Source organism: Lynx rufus, unplaced genomic scaffold (assembly GCF_022079265.1).
Source record: "Lynx rufus isolate CCGP_SWC_20201006 ecotype Redwood Valley unplaced genomic scaffold, mLynRuf1.p SCAF_31, whole genome shotgun sequence".
NCBI lineage: Eukaryota > Metazoa > Chordata > Mammalia > Carnivora > Felidae > Lynx > Lynx rufus.
This window is the reverse complement of record NW_025814847.1, coordinates 3669540-3689732: the sequence shown is the minus strand read 5'-3', so window position 1 is coordinate 3689732 and position 20193 is coordinate 3669540. Positions and strand designations below refer to the sequence as shown.

The following is a 20193-nucleotide window of genomic DNA, read 5'->3' as shown; positions in this document are numbered from 1 at the left end:
CCAAGGGAGGGACTTCCCGTGGAAACGAGGGCGTGGGGTAACTATGGACTGGAGGCCCCCGACCAAAGGGAGAGCAGGCTAAAAAGGAAACAATGGAGGAAAGCGAGCGGGGGACGGTCTCGGAAGGGCACTCTCTTCCAGGGCGGCGCCTGGTCCCTTGTTTAAAGCGGTTAGATCTTTCCTTCCCAACCACAGGGCAGGGGCCTGGCTGAGGCAGACGGAGGGGGTCTGGGCCCTGACTGCCAGAACCCGGGGGCCAGAAGAGAGGAAGAGAAGGCCCGAGGCCTGGGCCCTCCCTCACACCGGGTGCGACCCATCCTGATGACGGGCAAGGTGGGGGTCAGAATGTGACTGTCCACCTGCAGTCACAGTACACACCGGGCCGAAAGAGGCCAATCCAATCAGAGAAGGCAAATCCTCCTAGAGACATCATGACCTCAGGGAGCCACGGGGGATTTAAAGGGGCCGCTCAGGGCGGCGGCTGGGTCTCCTCCGGACCGGAAGGACAGTCCTCTAAGCCCCTGGCAGGGGAGGGCGGGCAGTGCGGCTGCGTGGGCCTGCTGAGGCGGCCAGCCAGGCAGCTCTTACAGGATTAGCTTGCTGCTTTCAGGAGAGGTGCCAGGTGGGGCTAAGATGCCCAGCCAGATGGAGGGGGCCCGGCGGGCGGAGGGGGGTACCTCCACACAGCTATGCAAACACTTGACCCCACATTCAAGCCGCACCCCCCCCCCGCTGCCCCGCATCCCGCCCTGGCGTGAAGGTTCTGTGCAAAGACCCTCTGCTCGCCGGCCAGGACCCCTGGCTGTCGACCAGCTTTCTCTGCCTGTGATCTGGTGCAATCCTTCCTCTGAGCGGGGGGAAGTCCGGCCAGTTGTCCACTCTCAACACTTCTGCCACACTTTACCACTGGGACCCACCCCCACCCAGGGGGCAGAGGGGTTCCTACCCTCCCCTGCCGGCCAGCCCCTCACCCCTTCCCCCCCTGGGCTGACAGGTGGGAGAAACAAGAGGGAACAGCTGGGCCAGAACACCTGTCTCCACCCAGTCAGTCCGGGCCCCACAGGCCTGCCATGGGGGGGGTGCACCGGGGAGTCAGCAAAGGCGGGGTGGGGGGGGGCAACTGTGCCGGCTGGAGGAAAGGGGCTCAAAGGTCAAGAAGAGATGTGAGGGGGGAGGCCAAAGTCCCCCCCACCCCGTTCAAAATCAGCCCTTCCTCCTGGTCCACCCCAACCGTGACCCTTCACCAAACGCAGAACACAGACGCGCTTTAAAGGAGAAAACTCGAGGTTTGAGGTCATCAGCTCCATTCTCTAGGCCTCCAGGTTACTTGATTGCCTGGAGCCTGGAGCAGGAAGGCTCCGGAGAGGAGAGGAGACAGACCCCTCCTCTCCACCCCCCCCCGACCCCCACCGACTGTTTCCTCTTGAGGTTGGGGATGAGCTCTCTGACTCCGTATTCTCCCAAACCCGAACCCCAAGTATCTGCTGGGAGGGGGCGGGGCGGGGGGCAATCATGGGGACCGAGGGAGCATGCGGCCAGAGGGATCTGCTCGGACTCACGGCGAGGTGGAGGTGGAGGGGCCGGTTCTGAGGCAGGGAGGCAGCTGGCTGGGGAGGCAGGGCTCCGCTCAGTGTCCCCAGCCCGTCCCAGAGTCAGACTGAGCCCTAGGCCCGGAGGCCCCCGCAGGGCCCCCTCAGTACCTCCCACACAACCGAGCCCCTGCCAGGACACCGCCTGCCCCCACCCTGCCTTCAGGGCGGCCGCCCAGGGCCGGCAGGTCCAGGCCAGGCTGCAACTGGGGTCCAGAAGAAAAGAGGCACACCGTCTAAGCCCCCGCTCTCCGGACCGCCTCGCGTCTCCCCGCGGAAGTCAACTCGGAGCCGGGCAGGGACAGGCCCCCCGGTCAGCAGGTCAGCGGTGGAGCGGAGCGACAGAGGTGGGCCCACCGCACCTCCCTCCCCCTGGGGGTTCTAGCAACCCCTCCCAGGGCACGGGCCCCACCAGCCAGGCCTCCCGCCTTCCCACAAGCCAGAGCTCTGGCCCGGCCCGCCTTCCCGCACTGGTGTCTCGCTGTACCCAGCTCGAGGGGGCACAAGCAGGGGGTCACTGGGGCCTGCCCTCACACTCCTCGCCTGGGGCCCTCCTCCCGTGGCACTCCATCGGGGGACAACACCTCCTCAGGGAACCGAAGCAACATGTCCCTCAGTGTGCCACCAAACGCACCTCTGCCCTCTGCCAGGGAGTCCTTCCACTCGTCCTCTTCCTCCTCCCAGGCCTCCCGGGGCCCCCGGCTACATGGCCCCGGCCGCAGGGCGGGACCCTTCCCTTGGCCTCAGACAAGGCCCCTGACACTTGCCAACTGGGAAGAGGGGCCTGTGAGGTCTCCCTACTCCAGCTGGATCGAGTGATGTGGAGGCAGGGGTGGAGCAGACGACCCCCGAAGCAAGTGGCTTCAACCTCCAACTCGGCTCCCCAACTGGGAAGAAGTCGTGCAGACAGACGCAAGTCTCCGTGTCACCATGCCCAGCACAGAGCTTGGCACACAGGGACACGACAGATGGAAGTTTCCTTCCTCCAGTGCCCAGGGATCTCAAAACTTTCAGTTTTAGGTCTCCAAAGTATACTGGAAAGTAGAGCAAAGGGGTACGGCCGACGGTGAAGTTCCCTTGACCAGAGGGCAAGAACGCCTCCTTTCCTATATGCTTCCCTGGTCTGCCCAACTCCTAGGGGAGTGGCCGGAGCACCCGGCCAGGGGCACCAAGCCAAGGTCAGTGACCAGGCCTAGAGCCCGGAGCCTCCCGGGAGGCTGAGTTTAAATGAGTAAATATGGTCCCGCCTGGGTGTGGCCAGCAACAGGCCAAGCTCTGGACAAGTCCCTCCCTTCACAGCCTGCAGCAGAGGGAGACAGCCCAGACAGCGGGCACTCCCCATCCCCGCAAAGGCTGTCGGGGTCCCGCGCAGAGTCCGTGAACACGTCCTCGGGTCTCCACGCCAGCCAGGACCAGCCAGAAGCATAGCTAGGCTCCCAGGAATGGGGGGGTTGCGGCCACAGCCTCAGGAAAAGGAAAGATCAGACGCAAAGGGGCTTGGGGACCAGCCAGGCTGAGGATCTACCCCCACAATGCCTGAGGACTCAGACGCCACCCTGCTCATCAGAGTGAGCGGGGAGGGTGACAGGGACCACAGCCAGAGCAGGACTCCCGGGTGCTCTGATCACAAGGCTAGCGACACTCCTGGATCCCTGGAGGGCTGACTTACCCCAGGGCACAGGTCAGCACGAGGGGCAGAGGCGGTGCGAGCCAGGGCCTCGGGGAGGGGCACGTGGGGATGCTGCAGGGGTGGTGACAGAGGTCAGCCGGGGGGGCTGCCCAGCTGTGGTCTCACCTCCGTGCCTCCTGCTCCGGTCAGCCCTCCCTCTTACATGTTCTCGCCCCTCGTCCCCCACCCATCCCAGGCCTCCGAGCCTTTAATCATCTTTCCATTTGCTGCCCTCCCCCGCCCCCCTCGGACCGGCAGCTGCTCCGTGGGTGTCCACACGCTCGTGTGCGCGCGTGTGTACTTGCACACCTTCATGCGTGTGCACCACTGAACTCTGGGGACGTGCCAGGTGCGTCTGGGCACAGCAGTCTGTAGGAGACCCTCCTCCTCCCCCAGCACCCCTGCCGGGGGGAAGGGGCCCAAAGACTCCAGACAAACTCTCCTCGGCTTCAGGCAAGGGAGCAGGAGAGAAAATGAATACCCCGTCCTCACAAGGCCGCCGTGCGAGGCCTTTCAGCAGAGCCGCCTAGAACCGCCAGGGAAGCAAGTGCTTGGAGATCCCCGTCTTTCCCAGGCCAGGCTAGAGCCACCTCTGTGCCCTGAGCCAGCTCCGCCCACGGGTCCCTCCCCGCATGCTGCCGGGGTGGACAGGCCGGGCAGCATCAGCCACAGCACGGCCAGGTGTCCTGCGTCCCGCGCAGAGCGGCTAGCGCCTCACACCTCCCCCTCCCGCCATGAGTAAGTCACCAAACTGGGACAGAAGGACGGTCGGTTGGCCGGACTCCGGCCCCATGACTGGCTCATAAAAGCCACCAGCAATTACAGTGATGCTGAGGCTCGGCCGGCTCGCCACCTCCTCCTCCTCCCTGCAAAAAGGGAGACAATTGCCTCAGACCGGGTGGCCTCAGAGAGCCCGGAGAGTCCCAGCCGTGGTCCCCAGGGATGGGGAGAACCCACCACCACCACCGTGCCACAAGACCCAGGATCTGGCCCTCGACGGCGGACTCCAGGCCCACGTCCGATCCTCACGTCCGCCACGGAAACTGAACGGACGCCAGCTACGACCCGTGCCCCGGAGGTCGGGCCTCCACGACCCAACCCCCATCAGCTCCCCTTCTCTGGTAAGGCCACGGCCGCCCGCACTAGAAGGGCAGAGAAAGGGGGGCCTTGGCTCCAAAGGCAAGTAGGGAAACGCCGGCCCCACCCGTCTGTCCCTGCCTCCTCTTGCTCCCACACAGACAGAGAAGGGGCTGCAAGGTGTCCCGCACGGGGCCCACCCACACCAGGCCAGCGTGAGCGCCGAGATTCTGGACGCAGTGCCAGCCTCGGGAAGGCTGATGAAGGGGGGCACAAGTGCAGGCCCAGGTGGCCAGGAGAAGGTCAGCGAGATGAGCGGAGGACCAGGCCTCTCTGGGGGCACGAGGGCTCAGGATGCTCCTTCCCAGGGCAGGCTCAGAGGAGGAACAGTGGGAAGGGTTAGGTCACAATCAGTGAGGGTCTAACCTCAGGCTTCCTCTCCCCGGGACCCCTAAGGGGCCAGTGGGCCTACCCCCCCCCCACCGCCGCCTCCTTGCTCTGATACTCTAGACCCCACCTAAGTGTATCCTCCACGCCCCCCCCCACCAGCACACACCTCCCAGGAAAGACCAGGGAAGATTAAAAAAAAAAAAAAAAAAAAACCTGCTGGAGAAAGATTATATAACAGCAGCCAGAAAGACTATCATATCTCCCAGCCTGTGAGAAGAGCCAGGAGCCAGGGCAGAGCTGGGAAGCCCAGGCCCCTCCAGCCCCGAAGCAGAAGGGACAGAGTGGGGTGGGCAATGGGCAGTAACAGCCACCCTTCTAAATCCCCCACCACTCTGCTCCAGCCAATGGGTCCAGGGCACAGAAGCCCCGGAGGAACCTCTCACGCCCATCCCCCAACACAAGGGTTATGATGCTCTCTGACCAGGTCCCACGTCTTCCCTTGGACCAGGGGTTCCAAGAGCAAGAATTGCGGCTTCCTTCTTATGGCCTCTCCCTACTCTGAAGCCATGCCTGAAACAGCACAGTGAGACTGAAGCTCTGACACAGACTTGCTGTGTGATCTCAGGCAAAAGGCTCAACCTCTCTGGTCTCTAGAGGAGTGTGAGTGAAAACTCTTCCTTTTCCAGGGAAACCAGAGACCCCTCCCTTACAAATCTACACACACGCATACACACACACACACACACACACACACACACACACACACAAGCACATACAGAGTAGGTGGGGGGTGGGGGAGAGACAACAAAGAGAATATGACCACTGACACTTAAAGGTCCAAACGCCTGTGCTAGGACAAAGTGGGAAAGAGCCACACGTCAGCTCTAGTATCCCCCCAGTCACCCCACATAAACGGGTCCTCAGCCACCCTCACGCTGATCCCACCCCGCCCCCACCTCCTGCCCAACACACTGGGAAACCACAGGAAGGAAATTCATTCCCAGGCAGGCCGTGGGAGCTGGGACAGCCAGGCTAAGTCCTGGGGCGGGTGTGACCCAGCGGCCACAGGCGGGCTGGACAGCTGTGAACACTGACATGTGCCTTTTCAATGCTCTCCTTGGCTACCAGGACCTCCCTGTCCAGGGTTTGAGGACAAGTGGGAGGCGGACAGCTCCCTAACTTCAATACACCCAATCTCCAGCTGGCCTGGGCTCCCCTCCTACTTTGAGGCCAGAGCAGCCCAAGGTCACCGCCCCAGACGGCAAACTTCCCATAGTCCAGGCTGGCCCCCGAATTGCCTAGGAGACCCGCGGAGGGGCTAAGGGAGGGGGGGAGGGCCACCCCCCAAACCAAAGAAACCAGGCCAACTGGGAACCCTCACAAAGGGGACTGGGCACAGGGAAGGGGGACACAGGATCCACCCACTGTACCCTCCCCCAACCCACCAACAATGCACCGTTTAGGAGGAGGTACAGAGAGCCTCCCACTCGGAAGGACAAACCCGAGGTAACCCAGTCGCGGTGCAAAGTGTGCCCCCAACCAGGACCCTCCCCGCACAGGGACAGACCTCCGGAGGCTGCTGAGAGGTCGGCTGGAATCACGAAGAAGGAGCCTTCTGCTCATCCCCCTAAGACCCCAACCTGACAGGAGGGGGCTGGCGTGGGCGCGAGACACAAGATGCATCCCAGTCTCCTTTGGCCCTCCCTCCCCGAAAGCCCCCCAAACTCTCCGTCGACCCCCACTCCCAGACCAGTCCAGCCTGCCATTGGTGGAGAGAGGGACTGGAGAACTCGTGCCCAGATGTTGAACAGCTGCAAACTTCTGGCCAGGGTTTCTCCGACTGGGGCTGCTGCCGAACCAGATCAGGGGTCTCGGAACGGGGGTAGGAGGTCCCCAGGAAGGGTCGAGCGTGCCCACGCCCGCGGCGGCCCCGCGTCCCAACTCCACAGGCACCCGGCAAACCCGGGCCCCGGACACACACACACACTCACACACCCCAACCCACCACCCCGGTGTCATCTGAACGACGTCCCCCCTCCCTCCCCCGCTTCCCAAACAGCTGCGGCTCCCCCCCGCCCCCACCCTCCCGCCGCCCTCCCAGGCCCCCTTCTGCACCATTTCGGGCCAAGGAGGAGTGAACAGGCGGCGCGAGGAGGGAGAGGGAGGGAGGGCCGCCTGTTAAAATGTCAGTCGCTCCCGGCTGTCACCGGAGACCCCCTCTGAGGATGGCGCCCCTTCGCAGACCACTCGGAGGCCGTCGTAACCCCGGACACCCGCAGCCGGGCGCGTCCCCAAGCGCGGGTCCCCACCCCGACCCCGACGCGCAAGGGAATGAGCCCCCTGCACTTGTCCCCCGGCCGCGTCCCCCACACAAACAAGCAGCCCCCCACGTAGTCTCCCACCGACGCCGCCCGGAAACAGCCAGCTCCGCGAGTTCCTCCCACCCGGGGGCCACCCCATCCCACCCCTCAGGGGGACGGTCCCGACCACCCTCCACCCCAAACCCAGGACGGGGTGGGGGAGGGGGCCTCTTAAAGCGGCAGGCGCATTATTTTCCCCTACTCACCGGCCCCGCTGGGGGAAGGGGGTGTCACGGCTGGGACGGGTGGCCCTCGCCCCCGGTCCGGGGGATCTTCAACACCGGGCAGCCGCAGCTCCGGGCGGGGGGAATAACAAATGAGGCCGGCGTCCGCGCGGGCCCTGGGCGGCGCCGGGGGGCCTGGGCCCCCGCCGGGGGCGCGGGGGCGGACAGGCGCGCGGCGGGCAGGGGGAACCGGGGCCGAGCGCCCGAGCCGCCTCGGCGTTGTTGATATTTTGCTTCCTTCCTCCTTTCGGGCTCCAAAGGTAACTCCTCCAGCCCCCGGGAGTCGAGGCCGACGTAGGCACAGCTCAGCCTAGCTTGAGGGGTGGGGCCCGGGGCTGACGGGCAGGCAGGGGGGCCAATGGGAGGGGCCCGCGGCGGCGGGGCGGGGCCGGAGGGGGCGGATCTGGCCGCGGCCCCGCCTCGCGCCTCCCGCGGCCGGCCGGGCGGGCCGGGCGCCCCACCCACCGCCCTCCAGGCTAGGCTGCGGCGCCGGGAGCGGCGGATCCCTCCGCCGGCCGCGAGGGGAGGGGAGGGGTGGCGAGGCGAGGCGAGGCGAGGCGAAGGGAGGGATGGGGATGGGGAGGGGGCCGGGCTGGCGGCGCGGGGAGGCGAGGCTAGCCGATCGCGGAGGGCCGGCCGGCGCGGGGCGCCCCTCGGCGCTGCTGCCCCCGTGCGCTTGCCGCGGTCCTCCCCGCAGGCGCGGCAGCCGCCGCGCACCCGCGCACACGAGCGGCCCCCGTCGGCCCCCAAGCCCCGGGAGAGTTGGAGGTGGCGGTCTAAGTAGACAAATTCAGGGTGGACGCCAAATGGCGACAAGATTCCGGCTCCCCCACTTAGTGTGCGCCGAAGCCGCGCGCAGAGGAGCACGTTCTCTGCCGGGGGTTACCTGGGGGAGCTCGCCCGCCCCTCTACCTGTGACGGGCGCCTCCCTCCCCGGGCCCGGTTCGGCAGACGCCCAGCAATTTAAAGCGACAGCTCATAGTTCTTGGGTGACCTAATCCCCAGTGCCTGCGGTCCCAGAGCACTTACAGCCGAGGGGGGCAATTTAAAGGGGCGGGACCTTAATTTCCCCCAGCACAGGAAACGCCCGAGAGCATCTTATTAAAGAAGCAGTAGTAGCTCTTAAAAAAAAAAAAAAAATTAAAAATAAAAAAATCCCTAGTTGCCCCAGGGCGTGGTGAATCTTCACGTGCCCTACAACAGGAGTGTGGGTGCCATGCCTGCCTACCCCACTGACCCGGCAGACTTCTTCTCCAGCAAACCTATTACCTCCAGATCCTGCTGCTTCCTTCCTGCGGCCTTAGGAAATGATGGAATCCGGCTTCGATCTCTAAGAACCTTGCAGAACAGAGGGGCGCTCAGTTCTTCACACACCCTGATTTCTATCTGGCTGGGTCTGATTTACTGAACAAAGACGAGATTCTGCGTGAAGTGTTGGGTTAAGTTCTGGGTGAAGAGACTAATATATACGAGAGAGACAGCTAGTCGTGGTGATCGAAAGCATCAACAGTGGAGCAGTGGAGCTGCCTGGGTTCGAGTCCTCACCTTACCCAGCGTTACCTTCCCCCATGTGTGTTACCTGTGAACATGGGTACATGGGTTAACCTCCCTGAGCCTCGTGAGCCTCATGGCTAAAATGGAGATGGTGATAACAGTGCCTAACTCCCACGTTTGGTGTGGAGATTAAATGAGCGTATGCAAGTAGACTGCTTAGAACAGTGCCTCACGCTACATTATAATAACTTAAGGGTTGGACTCCCAAGACAACTTTAGGCCCATTGTCCCACACGGGCCTCAAAGGAGGCAAGATCAGTGCAGCTGCTTTGCCAATAGGTTGGAGGTTTATCTTGTATGTCCTAAAACAGGAAGCCAGCAGGCTCCTATTTCCTTGGCCTCAGTTTCCAACCCTTCCACCTGGCCCCTCCTTCGGGAAACCTGATTTAAACAGTGTCCTGCTTTGTCCCCAAATGTAGCTTCTCAGTTCTCCATCAGATCTGGGAGATGGGGCCCCAGCACCAGAAGATGTCAGTCTTCCCTGCGAGGCAGGGCTAGCTTGCCCCAAAGACCTCACTCAGGGGAGGCTAGGGGAGCCCATCTGTCCTGTCCCAGAGGACCGTGAGAGGAGCAGAGCCTTGTGCCAGGGCTGGGGCTGTGGCAGTAGCGAGATGGGAAAGTGCCTCCCCCCTCAAGTGGGGAACCTCCCCTCACTTGTGGCCTCTATTTTTAGTGCTTCCCCAGGCTCTCGCTGGAGAAACCGTTTAGTCATCAGGGTGTTTATTTTCCGGCTGTTTCCGACGTCGGGAAAGCAGAATGTTGAGACTGGAGAGATCCAGGGCTGCTGGAAAAGACTTCTTAGGAACAGGCCTGGGAACTCAGCCTTCAGACCTTTGGGTCCCAAGATCGTAGTTAAAAACCAAAGTGGGCACGGGGCAGCCAAGCCCCCAGGAGACCGAGAGATGGGTTCTCAGCCTGCCTCCAGTTTGGAGTCTCTCCAAGCCAGAGACCCCTATGGCCCCAACTCTACTTGAAGGATTTTCTCCAAGAACATAGGCAGCCCCCAGAACAAATTCTCCCTGACCGCTGATTCCCAGAACCCCCCTCCCCAACCTCTGATAGATCTGCGCGGTGAGCCTCCCGCCAACCGCAGCTCCAGCCAATCTCAAGCCGGAGGCCGGCTTGCCAGGGCTGTGATTGGCTGGCTAGTCCTCCTGCCTTGGAATGTTGGGTCCTTAACAAAGGAATGAGGAAGGAAGGTGAGTCACCTGGGAGGGTGTTAAAGGGCCAGGAGCTGGAGAGAGAAAGGAGCGAGGGACCAGTTCAGTGACGGAGATGGAGTGTCCCGAACCCTGCGACGCTGAATGATAATTCGCTAGAGAACAGAGTAGGAGAGAGTCGCAGAGACTGACGTTACAAGCGGGATAGAATTTACATATATTTATTGGGAGAAAGTCATGGAAAAGAAAAGTAACAGATACAAGGTCTTCATTTCCGAGAAAGACTAAGAAAGGATCTAGGGAGAAATGTTGCTGGGAGTTAGATTATAATAAAGACTTCCTGAAACTGACTCACCGCATCTTTGTCTTCTAGCCCCTGCACTACCCATCCCAGGATCCTTTAGGGGGAAGAATACCCTGGCAGCCTCAGGGGCCTGGGTTTTCATTCTTCCTTCTCCCCCTCTGGCTCCCAACCCATCTTTTGTAGAGAAAAGTCATCTTACAGCCCAAAGTTGCTATAAAACCCCGGAGGAGGCAGACAAGTGCCCACCAAAGGCCTGTAAAGTGTGTGACTCCTCCGTAACAGCGTGGCCCTCGAGGGCCCCCGTAGTTTCTACAACAAAGGGACACCCTTTATTCACACCGCCATCGTAATTGGGAAAGGTCTTCCTCACCCCCAAGGGCTGCTTCCCTTCTTGCCTGTTGTTCCAGAACCCTAGGAAGCCACTGCTGCTGTTCCAGCCTTCTTCTGGCTGCTTGGTTTGACCCCTTTCTCCTTCCTCACTGCCATTTGGAGGATCCCCGCCCCCCACCTCCCTCCATTTCATCCCTTCTACTGGACTGATCATTCTTCCTCCCCATTTTTCAATCTCTCCCCACACCTTCCACCTTGTTTGTGAGGGCAGGGGCCATCAGCAGGGGTCTGGGGGCCCTCCTGTGCGTACATTCTCCACCAGGGCCTGTGTATCATCTGCTTGTGTAGAGTGCTCTGTAAGCCACGTGGCTACCTCGCCAGTACACATCGGGCTGGACTGACATTTTTGGTTTCCAATTTACTCTTCTGCGCCGGGTCCTGATCTCCTTGAGGGCAGCAGTTAAATAAGCTTTGGTTTTGCAGGGCCTGGAGTGGAACGCGTTCAGCCAATGTCTGTTACATGAATCTGTGCATATCTGTGTACGTAGCTGTGTATCTCAGTTAAGATTACAAAAACTTTAATGGATATCTCCTCTATTTGTCCATTGATTACTCTGTGCTGGCCCAGGGATGGGGCTCTGATCTGGGGCCCAGACAAGTCCAGCTCTAGGCCAGAAAGGGGGGCGGGGGGGGGGGAGGAGTTAAGCAGAGAGTTGTCCTAGGCTGTGCTGGCAAAGCTGTGCCCCAAGCTCAGTGCCAGGGTGCCCTGTCTGGGGCCAGGCCCGGGGCAAAGGGCAGAGGCCCCGCCCTGGATCTGAAGGGGGCAGGAAAGGGGTGCCAAAGCCGGGTCCTCGGTCCGTGCCCCCTCTACAAGAGTTCCCTGCCCCGGGCTGGGCAGGATGTGGTGGCAGCTGCAAGAGGGTGGGCAGGATGTGGGGGTGGGGGCAGCTGAAACGAAGCCTGACATTCGCCTCCCCAGCTCCTCCCTCCTTCCCTCCCCCCCCAACCCGCCCCCTCCAGGTCACGTGCTTCTAGCCCGGGCACCGACGGACTATTTCTCCCTTTCTGCGGAAGGACATAATTGACATGGCAAACTCAAGTCACCTTCGACTTCAGCGGTACCACGCCTTTTTCTTGCCTCGTAGCCCAGGACAGAAAGTTTGCCAGATACACATTTCTTTAAAGCCCTGCTCACCAATTCGGGAGTGGCCCCTTTAAATGCAAATGAACCGCCTTCTCGCTCTCGCCCCCCGCCCCCATCCCAACTTCGCTCCTCGTGCCCAGACTCCGCCAGCTGCCATTGACGTCACGCGTGCGTCAGCGTCGCCAGCCCAACCAGACGGCACGTGGGGGGAAGAAGGTGGCCTTAAAGGGCCAGCCGCCTTCGGCCGGCAGGGTCGCAGCTGTGAGTTTGGCCTTGGAAAGGAGGAATGAAATGAGAGGTGGGGAAATCTGTTGGAGCGAGAGGACATGCAGGATAGACGTTAGGAAGGACAGGTAGGAGTTGTGCTCCTTCCCAGAGTAGGAGGGCCAGGCGTTTCCTCTAGACTCCCCAGAAGGTTGGGGTTTGCGCCCGGGAGAGCAGCGCTGGAGAACAGCTCTGAGGGTAGAGGAGGCTGGCACTTAAGACTCGCCCAGTTATAATGTCAGCCCTTCCTTCGTCCCTGCCCCGCATGTCCGCAACGCAAGGAACTCGTTCTCCGCATCTCCAGCACGGTGCATTTCCAACACGGAGAGCAAAGCTCCTGGTAGGCAGGTATTCGGTATTTGTAGAATCAATGGGATCCAGTGCAAAGTCGCCTCCTTCAGGAGGCTCTCCCTGAATGCCCCACCGGCGGGCTAGCGCGTCCCAGCTGCTAAGGACGGACCGCCCACAGCATTCAATGAACCTGCGTCTTCCTTCCTTGCATTAGCGACCACGAGGCAGTGCTGAAGCGCTCAGATCTTGGAGTGATGTAGACACGGGGTCGAATCCCCTTTATACTGTTTACTGGCTGAAAGACTTTGGAACAAGTGTGTTCATCTGCTAAGTGTCAAATGGGGCTAATGCTGCTTGGACCACATACTTGTTAGCGGGATTGAAGGAGGCAGCCCCTCTCGCATGGTATCTGTTTCATTGTAAGCCGCTCAATGATGGTGGGGAGTGCGTTTTAGGATGCTTCCCTCCCCCACTAAACTGTGTGCTTATGGAGAGCGAGGACCGTGCCACACTAATTTATTCCCAGAACCCACACCATGCAGGGTTTAGGGTTGGTGATTTAAAAATGTTTGCTGAGTGAATAAACATGAGTGAATGAGTGATTTCAGTATTTCCTGAAATCTGACCTCCAAACCCACCCCTGAAGCTGTTACCCAAAGGGAGAAAACATTACAAATGCCCCCCTCTGTGCCCCAGCTTTTCAGCTCTGTGGCAGAGGTTGGGGTGAGGCCCTAATCACTGTGGTTGAACCAAAAGTATTATGCAAACAAGCCAGAAATGATGGGTCTGCAGTGGAGAGTTGAGGGGGCCTCCCCACCCCAGCTCTGCTGCTTAGAATCCTGACCCCGGACCCCCAGGCCGGGCTGCCAGGGGCAGAGGACACTAAATGGAGCTGGACAAGGGGAGTTTCTTGCCCCTTCAGAGTCTCTTAGCCCAGACACGGGTCCATCTTCGGCCTCTCCTTCTCCGGAGCCCTGTCTGTCCTGTGCCCGGCTCTGCCTCCCATCCCCCACCCCAACCTTCATTCCTTCTACAGCTTCCTCGCGGGTTATAGTGGGGGGTGAGGGGGGCACAAGGCCTCCTACCACCTGATTCCAGCTCGCTGGCCAGAGGAGCAAGAGCCACCTCATCCTGGTTCGGCCTGGCTCGTAGCTGCTTATCGATCTGATTTTCGATATCTGTCACCATCTCTGAAGTAGAAGGGCGTTCAGACAACAGAAGGAACTTCCTGCCAGGGGAGGAGCTCTGAGAGCCCTCTCCTTCCCTGAAGACCAGGAGGAAGTGGGGTGACCCTCCTCTGGGGGAGAGCAACCCTGTCAGCTCAGGAACCGCGAGGGGCACGGATGGGTCCCCACAGGACTCTCCCCGCTGCCTGGGTGCCGGCCCCACCCCCTGCCGGGGTAGGGTGCTGTCCAGGAGCATTCTGTGTTCCAGAAAACCCCAAAATAACCCAACTTTGCTGTCCAGCTGCTATTTCTGTCCATCTTGTTTAATTATTCAAACCCAAGTTGGGGAGTGAACTATAAAAAGCTCTCCTACTTGGGGACCCAGGAGAGCTGGGAGGCTCGCCAGGCTGCATTACCAACAGGGCCACATGGTTTGGGTGAGGTCACTCGGTCCGGTCTCCTGCCTGAAAGTTCCATCTGCTGTTTGCCTGCTTCCTCGGCCAGAAGGCAGAGGCCAGGCCTCCCTCCCTGCATCTCCGGCTCTGTGGCAGCCCGTCCTGCCGGGGAGCCGGGCTCCAGCCCGCACTCTGGAAGCGTGCGCTCACCGCTTCCTAGCCCTGGTTCTTATCCCACAGATCCTATCATCAGACCCAAGCATCCAGGACTGAGGGGGTGGGGTGGCAGGAAGTGCAGGTAAAGAGGTCAAGTCCGGTGGACGGTGCGGTGGACACTGGGCCCTTGGAGGGCACTCTGGCAGTGGGGGGGCTGGGGGGCGCTTTTCTGGGTGGGGCAGGCTCCTGTCACAGGTGCTGAGCTTCTTCAGGGGCTTCTCTTGGGGACTCTGATATTGTAGCTGAAGGGACAGAGGGAAAGCAGCAGGGACTTTGTTTTTCTGGGCCTAATCCTCTTCTGGTCGCCCAGAAGTTCAATGTCAGTTTCCATTGAAACTGAAGCCCAGGTTGCAGGTGGCGGTGGGAGGTGCGGAAAGCAGGGTACCCCTGGGGGTCTGTTCTGGGATCCCCCCTCCCCCCTTAGGCCTTTCCTAGAGAGGTGATAACAAAGGGTGTGGCCACAGTTGCTATGGCAACTTGGGGAGCGTAGTGGGGGGGGGGTGTTAGGACTGGGCCTCGCTCAGCCTGAGCCGGAGGGGCCGAAGGAGAGGCCGGGCCCGCCCTTGGGACAGATGCAGGTGGAGGCAGACTTACAGGATGGACAAGAGGACTAGGGCTTTGAGCCCCAAGAGAGGAGGAGACCACAGGGGCAGACCCGGAGACCCAGGACACAAGTGGGGGGGCGGCGGGAGGTCCAGTGTGGGAGGGGAAGCGGCAGCTTGCCAGAAGCAGGGGGGCGGCCGAGCCCGGCAGGACTTTGCAAGAGAGCGTGTGGGACCCAAGTGTTAAAGAGGGCCCTGGGCTTTACCCTCGGCCGGTCTGGGGGCTTGTCCCCACACATTCCCTGGCAGCGGTTCCTGTGAAGTCCAACCTGCCCCCACCCCTGCCTCGGCTCTACTGGAGCTGCAGGGGGAGGTGCTGAGGTAGGGGAAGAGGCTGGCCGTTGCTAAGCAACCAGAGGCTGTGTACCTGGAGGGCATGGGAGGGGGCCCTGGCAAGGATCGCAGGCGCCAGGGAGGTGGGGAGACCGCGGAAGGCCTGGGTGGGTGGACAAAGCTCAAGGCTCCCTCTGCCATCGTCCTCCTGACAGCGGCAGAGGAGGGACGCACTTGTCACCCAGTAAGTGTGTTAATGAATGTGTAAGCGTGTGGCCCCTCTCCGGGGGGCTGCCACCGCACACGGCCCCCGTGGGACTCTCTCTGAGGGCAGGCGGGGCCCGGGCTGGGGGTAGGGGCCGAAAGACAGTGTAAGCATCTCTCACTGGTTATGGGAGGGGTGGAGGGCTTGCCTGTCCGTTGAAGGTAGCGCCCCTATGGAGATGCTGCGGCTGGAGGGGGGCAGCTTGGGTGAGACAGGCTACACAGGAGGGGCCGCCTGAAGTCCAAGTGCTCTCAAGGCTCGTGTTGTCCACCGTATTTCATCGTTTCTAATCTATTATTTTCAGCATATTTGGGGGCGGGCTGGAGATTGACAGAGGTAACCATCAAAGGGAGCCCTGTGGCCCACACACCTGCATCCCTGCCAGGATAAGGAAGCCGCTCAGGCCATCCGCAGTGTGGACACACGACCGCCCCCCGCGCGTGGCTGGTGGCTCCCCACGGACTCAGCTCCCATCCAGAAAGCGCACCTTCATGGGGCGAGCATTTGCTGTGCACCTGTGCCGGGGTCCTGGGGAAGCGGCGAGAGGTGGGCCCGGTGGACTCTCCCCCCGCACCTGCGGTCTCTCCCGGGATGGTCCCCAAACCCTGCAGGGGACCGCCTGTGCTTCGCCCCCTCCTCTCCATAAGCGCTGGCAAGTCGCGAGACCCCCCCCCCCCGCCATTGCACGTGCTCCGGACTGACCCCCGAGGGCCGTGTTGCTGGGAAGACGCAGGGGCCTCCTGGTTGCTGACCCACGAGAAAGAGAAAAACCTGGGAATAAAAGGGTACAGGCTCATTTTGTTTTCATGCCCGCCTCACGGGGGCACCCCGGAAGGCATGAGGCATATGTTCTCAGCATCGCACCACAAGCCCACGGATGTCTGAATCCTCATCCTCCGTGTACAGATGACCAAACAGAAGCTCAGAGAGGTTGAGGAGCCATGTTCATGGTCACACAGCAGGAAATGGCTCTGGGATTCCAAGCCAGGCCTGTCTGTTGCCCCGTAAACGGTCAAGGGAGAAAACATTTTCCCTGTTGCCCTGACTATGTGGTCACAGGGACACTGGAGGGGCCCAGGACCCCAGAGGGAGGGGAGACCTCAGAGCACGGTTAGGCAGTACCCCCATGAACTAATAAAGAAGCAGCGGGCACTCAGAAATCCTGCGTGGTCACACAGGGACCTCGGAATCGCTCAGGTTTAGAGAAAGCCAGTGCAGAAGGCTGGGTCGGGCAGACCGGAGATTGAGTTCCAGCTCGGCCGTTTCTAGCTGTGTGACCTTAGGCACGCCACTGACCCTCTCTGAGCTTCACTTTCCTCAGCGTGAAGGTGACACTCCTGGAAAACTGCAGAGATTAGATAGGGCTATGTGTGGTGCCTTGCAATAATTCTCCTCTCCTTCCTTTCCCTGCAGGAGGAGATCGCGGGTGACCAAGGGCACATTGAAAGGCCCACGCAAGCCTGGTGGCCGAGTGACAACAGTACTTTGGGGGAGCCTCGCAGAGGTTTGTGGAAGGTCTCTGAGGTGTCTCCCCCTCTCGTGGCGGGGGCAGCAGGGAAGCGATGTATGAAGCAGGAGTTATCAAGAAAGGGCCGGAAAGCTGTCCTCTGCTGGAGGGGTGAGTAATGACCACAGGTGACAGAGGGGACACAATGTCCATTCCTGTTTGTCACCTTTAAGACAGATTTTTTTTAAGTTTATTTATTTTGAGAGAGAGTGAGAGAGCAGGGGAGGGGCAGAGAGAGAGGGAGAGAGAGAATCCCAAGCAGGCTCCACACTGTCAGCAGAGAGCCTGACGTGGGGCTCGAACTCACGCACCGCAAGATCATGACCTGAGCTGAAGTCGAATGCTTAACCAATTGGGCCACCCAGGCGCCCCCCAAGACAGACATTTAAAGTGGAGACAAGAGGGGCGCCTGGGTGGCTCAGTCGGTTAGGCATCCGACTTCATCTCAGGTCACGATCTCGCGGTCCGTGAGTTCGAGCCCCGCGTCGGGCTCTGGGCTGACAGCTCAGAGCCTGGAGCCTGCTTCGGATTCTGTGTCTCCCTCTCTCTCTGCCCCTCCCCCGTTCATGCTCTGTCTCTCTCTGTCTCAAAAATAAATAAACTTAAAAAAAAAAAAAAAAGAAAGCCCATATGACTTTGGGCAAATCATTTAAAAAAATAAATAAATAAAGTGGAGACAAGAGAATGGAAGTTCTAGAAAGGATGACAATAGATTCCCCAGCCCAGTCATCCGTGACTTCCTGTGTGCAACTTGGGGATCAGCCGCTGTGCCCCGAACCCACGGGCGGCCTCGCCTGGTCGTGCGCCCGAAGCAGGTGTACGTTATAGGGTAGTGGACTTGCAGGGAAAGAGGGAAGACGGAGCATCACTGCTGTGCCCGGTGCTTGGACTCTGTGCACAGGGCAGGGGTCTTTAAGGGTGGCCTCGAAGGCTAGGAGCTCGTCAAGGGCCCTCCCGGAGCTCCACGCAGGGCCCAGCGGCTTCCTTCGTTCGTGTCGCACAGCGGGCTCCCAAGTAGGCCTTCCTTTGAAGCCCCCTCCCCGGACCAAAGCAACCCCCTTCCCCGCCCGCCGTGCTGCCTTGTGGAATGTCTCTGCCGCAGAAGGAAGGCCGCACGGCCGCACGGGGCGAGGAGCCGAGCCGGACCCGCCGAATGGCAACTGTCGTTACAGTGACTTACGGTTTCCGGGATTGATTGGGTTCCGCTGGGTGGTTTTTACTCAGCGGCTCGTGTTCTGACCGGGTCGGGGGTGAAGGCGTCCTCTTGGCCTCACGTGTCTGGACTCGGGCTGGGAACACTCAGACGGGCGGGCTCCAGAAAAGCTCTGCTGATTTCTCTGTCTAGCCCGTCCTTGTGGTCTTTCCAGCACGGGGCCTTCAGAATCCTTCCAGGGAGGGGCTCAGGGCTCCAGAATTGACGTGTCTGAGCACAGAGAGCCACGGGGGGTCGGTCCTGCTTCTTAGGACCTGGCCTGGGGAGTGACCTAGTGTCGCTTCTGGGCCACGGTAGTGAGGCGGTCACGGGCCCCGCCCGGGTGGGGACGGAGCCTCCACCGGTGGACAGGGCGAGGTTTTGGAAGAACGGTGGGATAGGAAGTGGCCTGCCCGTTTCTGGAAACCGCACTCTGCCACAGTATGTTTGCACACGTGGATGCAAATATATAGAAAAAAGGCCCCAGAGGGTCTGTACGAAAATATCAGCAAGGCTTACCTGTGGAGGGGGTGGGGTGCAGGTGTCTTCTGTCTACCTTCGTATGCATTACTTGAGTCTTTTACTTGGAGATGATATGTACGTTATTTTGTTGAGTGGAAAGGGAAGAAAAAAGGGAGAGACACCAGGTAAAAGTTGGCTGTAAGCCCTTCATCATAACAGGTTTGATAGATTGGTGTTTCTGGAGACTGTGGCACCAGGCATCTGAATTTCATGAACGCATTTCATTAGGTTGGTTATGTTTTATTCATTTTTTTAAGTTTATTTTTTTTTAGTAATCTCTGCACCCGACGTGGGGCTCAAACTCACGACCCCGAGATCAAGGGCTGGAGGTTCTTCTGACCGAGCCGGCCAGTAGCCTCAGGTTGGTTATATTTTATTTTATTTTGTTTTGTTTATTATTTATTATATTTTATTTTAATTGTTTTAATGTTTATTTATTTTGGGGAGACAGAGACAGAGCGTGAGCAGGGGAGGGGCAGAGAGAGAGGGAGACACAGAATCCAAAGCGGGCTCCAGGCTCCGAGCCGTCAGCGCAGAGCCCGACGCGGGACTTGAACTCACTGACTGCGAGATCCTGACCTGAGCTGAAGTGGGACACTTAACCGACTGAGCCACCCCGGCGCCCCAGGTTGGTTACATTTTAAGTAAGATGCAGAAATGCGGACAGAGTTATTATTATTTTTCAGCGTTATTGAGATATCATTGACATATAACATTATATCAACTTCAGGTGTGCAATGTAACAATTCGATGCGAATTCCTATTGAGAAAGGATCACCATAGTAGGGTTAGTTAACATTCCACAACCTCACACCATCATCGTGTGCGCACGGGTGTGCGTGGGGAGGACATTTAGGACCTGCTCTCAGCAACTATCACGTGTCGCTAACTGTAGTCACCACGCTGTGAGTTACACGCTCAGCACTGGCTCCTCTCCTGACCGGAAGGTTGTGCCCTTTGACTAACATCCGCCATTTCTACCCCTGCCCCCGAGAACAGCGTGATTCACTCCTTTAACAAACATTTATTGCCTGCTGCGGCCGTACCCGGGACATCTTGTTAGCGGGTCTCAGTTAGCTTTGAGGGACATCTCTCTAGGTCCCTCCATGGCCGGGTCCTGCTCCCCACGTTTACGTGGAAAGAGAAAAGTGGGTCCTGTCGAGGAGATGGCGTCAGGATGTAAAAAGGCTTCAACGTATTAGATAAAAATCGGGGTGCCTGGCTGGCGGTGGAGCGAGCGACTCTCGATCTCCGGTTGTGAGTTCGAGCCCCACGCCGGGGGCACAGACTACTTTAAAAAAAATCTTTAAACGTGTGTCTGTATAGATGAAATAAAAATAGTGAAGATGTTCCTCTCCACCCTCGCGATTGTGTATTGCTATGTAACGAACCGCCTTAAAACGTAGTGGCTCAGAACAACAATAACAGCGTGATGGGTATGATTATGGTTCTGGGCCTGACCGAGCTCAGCCGGGCGGCTCTCTCCCAGGGCCGCTCCGGTGGATGGAGGGCCCCCAGAGGCTTCCGCTCACGCTCAGTTGTCAGCTGGGGCGTCCACCGCCAACGTCCCTGGACACTGACGTTTCTGCACGAGACCTCGGCTTCTTCACCGCGTGACCGGAGGCTTCCAAAAGAGGATGTCCCCCAGGACCAGACAGAAGTCACCACATTTCTCACGACGTTGCCGTAGAAGTCAACA

General features: G+C 59.8%; 1 protein-coding gene and 1 long non-coding RNA gene across 2 annotated transcripts in view; one reads left to right on the top strand and one right to left on the bottom strand.

Annotated features, from left to right (window-relative positions):
- The window catches only part of MEF2D (myocyte enhancer factor 2D), a 31324-nt gene extending 23725 nt beyond the window's left edge, over window positions 1-7599 (bottom strand). Inside the window, exon 1 of the mRNA XM_047092610.1 lies at window positions 7292-7599. The gene's annotated coding sequence lies outside the window, so the exon portion shown is untranslated. The remainder of the gene's footprint in view (window positions 1-7291) is intronic.
- A 4432-nt stretch (window positions 7600-12031) lies between these two features.
- Window positions 12032-18854, top strand: LOC124521825 (uncharacterized). The gene is made up of 3 exons (XR_006964607.1): window positions 12032-12154; window positions 16687-16891; window positions 18767-18854. It is a non-coding gene; the product is annotated as an uncharacterized LOC124521825 (long non-coding RNA).
- Window positions 18855-20193: the final 1339 nt, after the last annotated feature.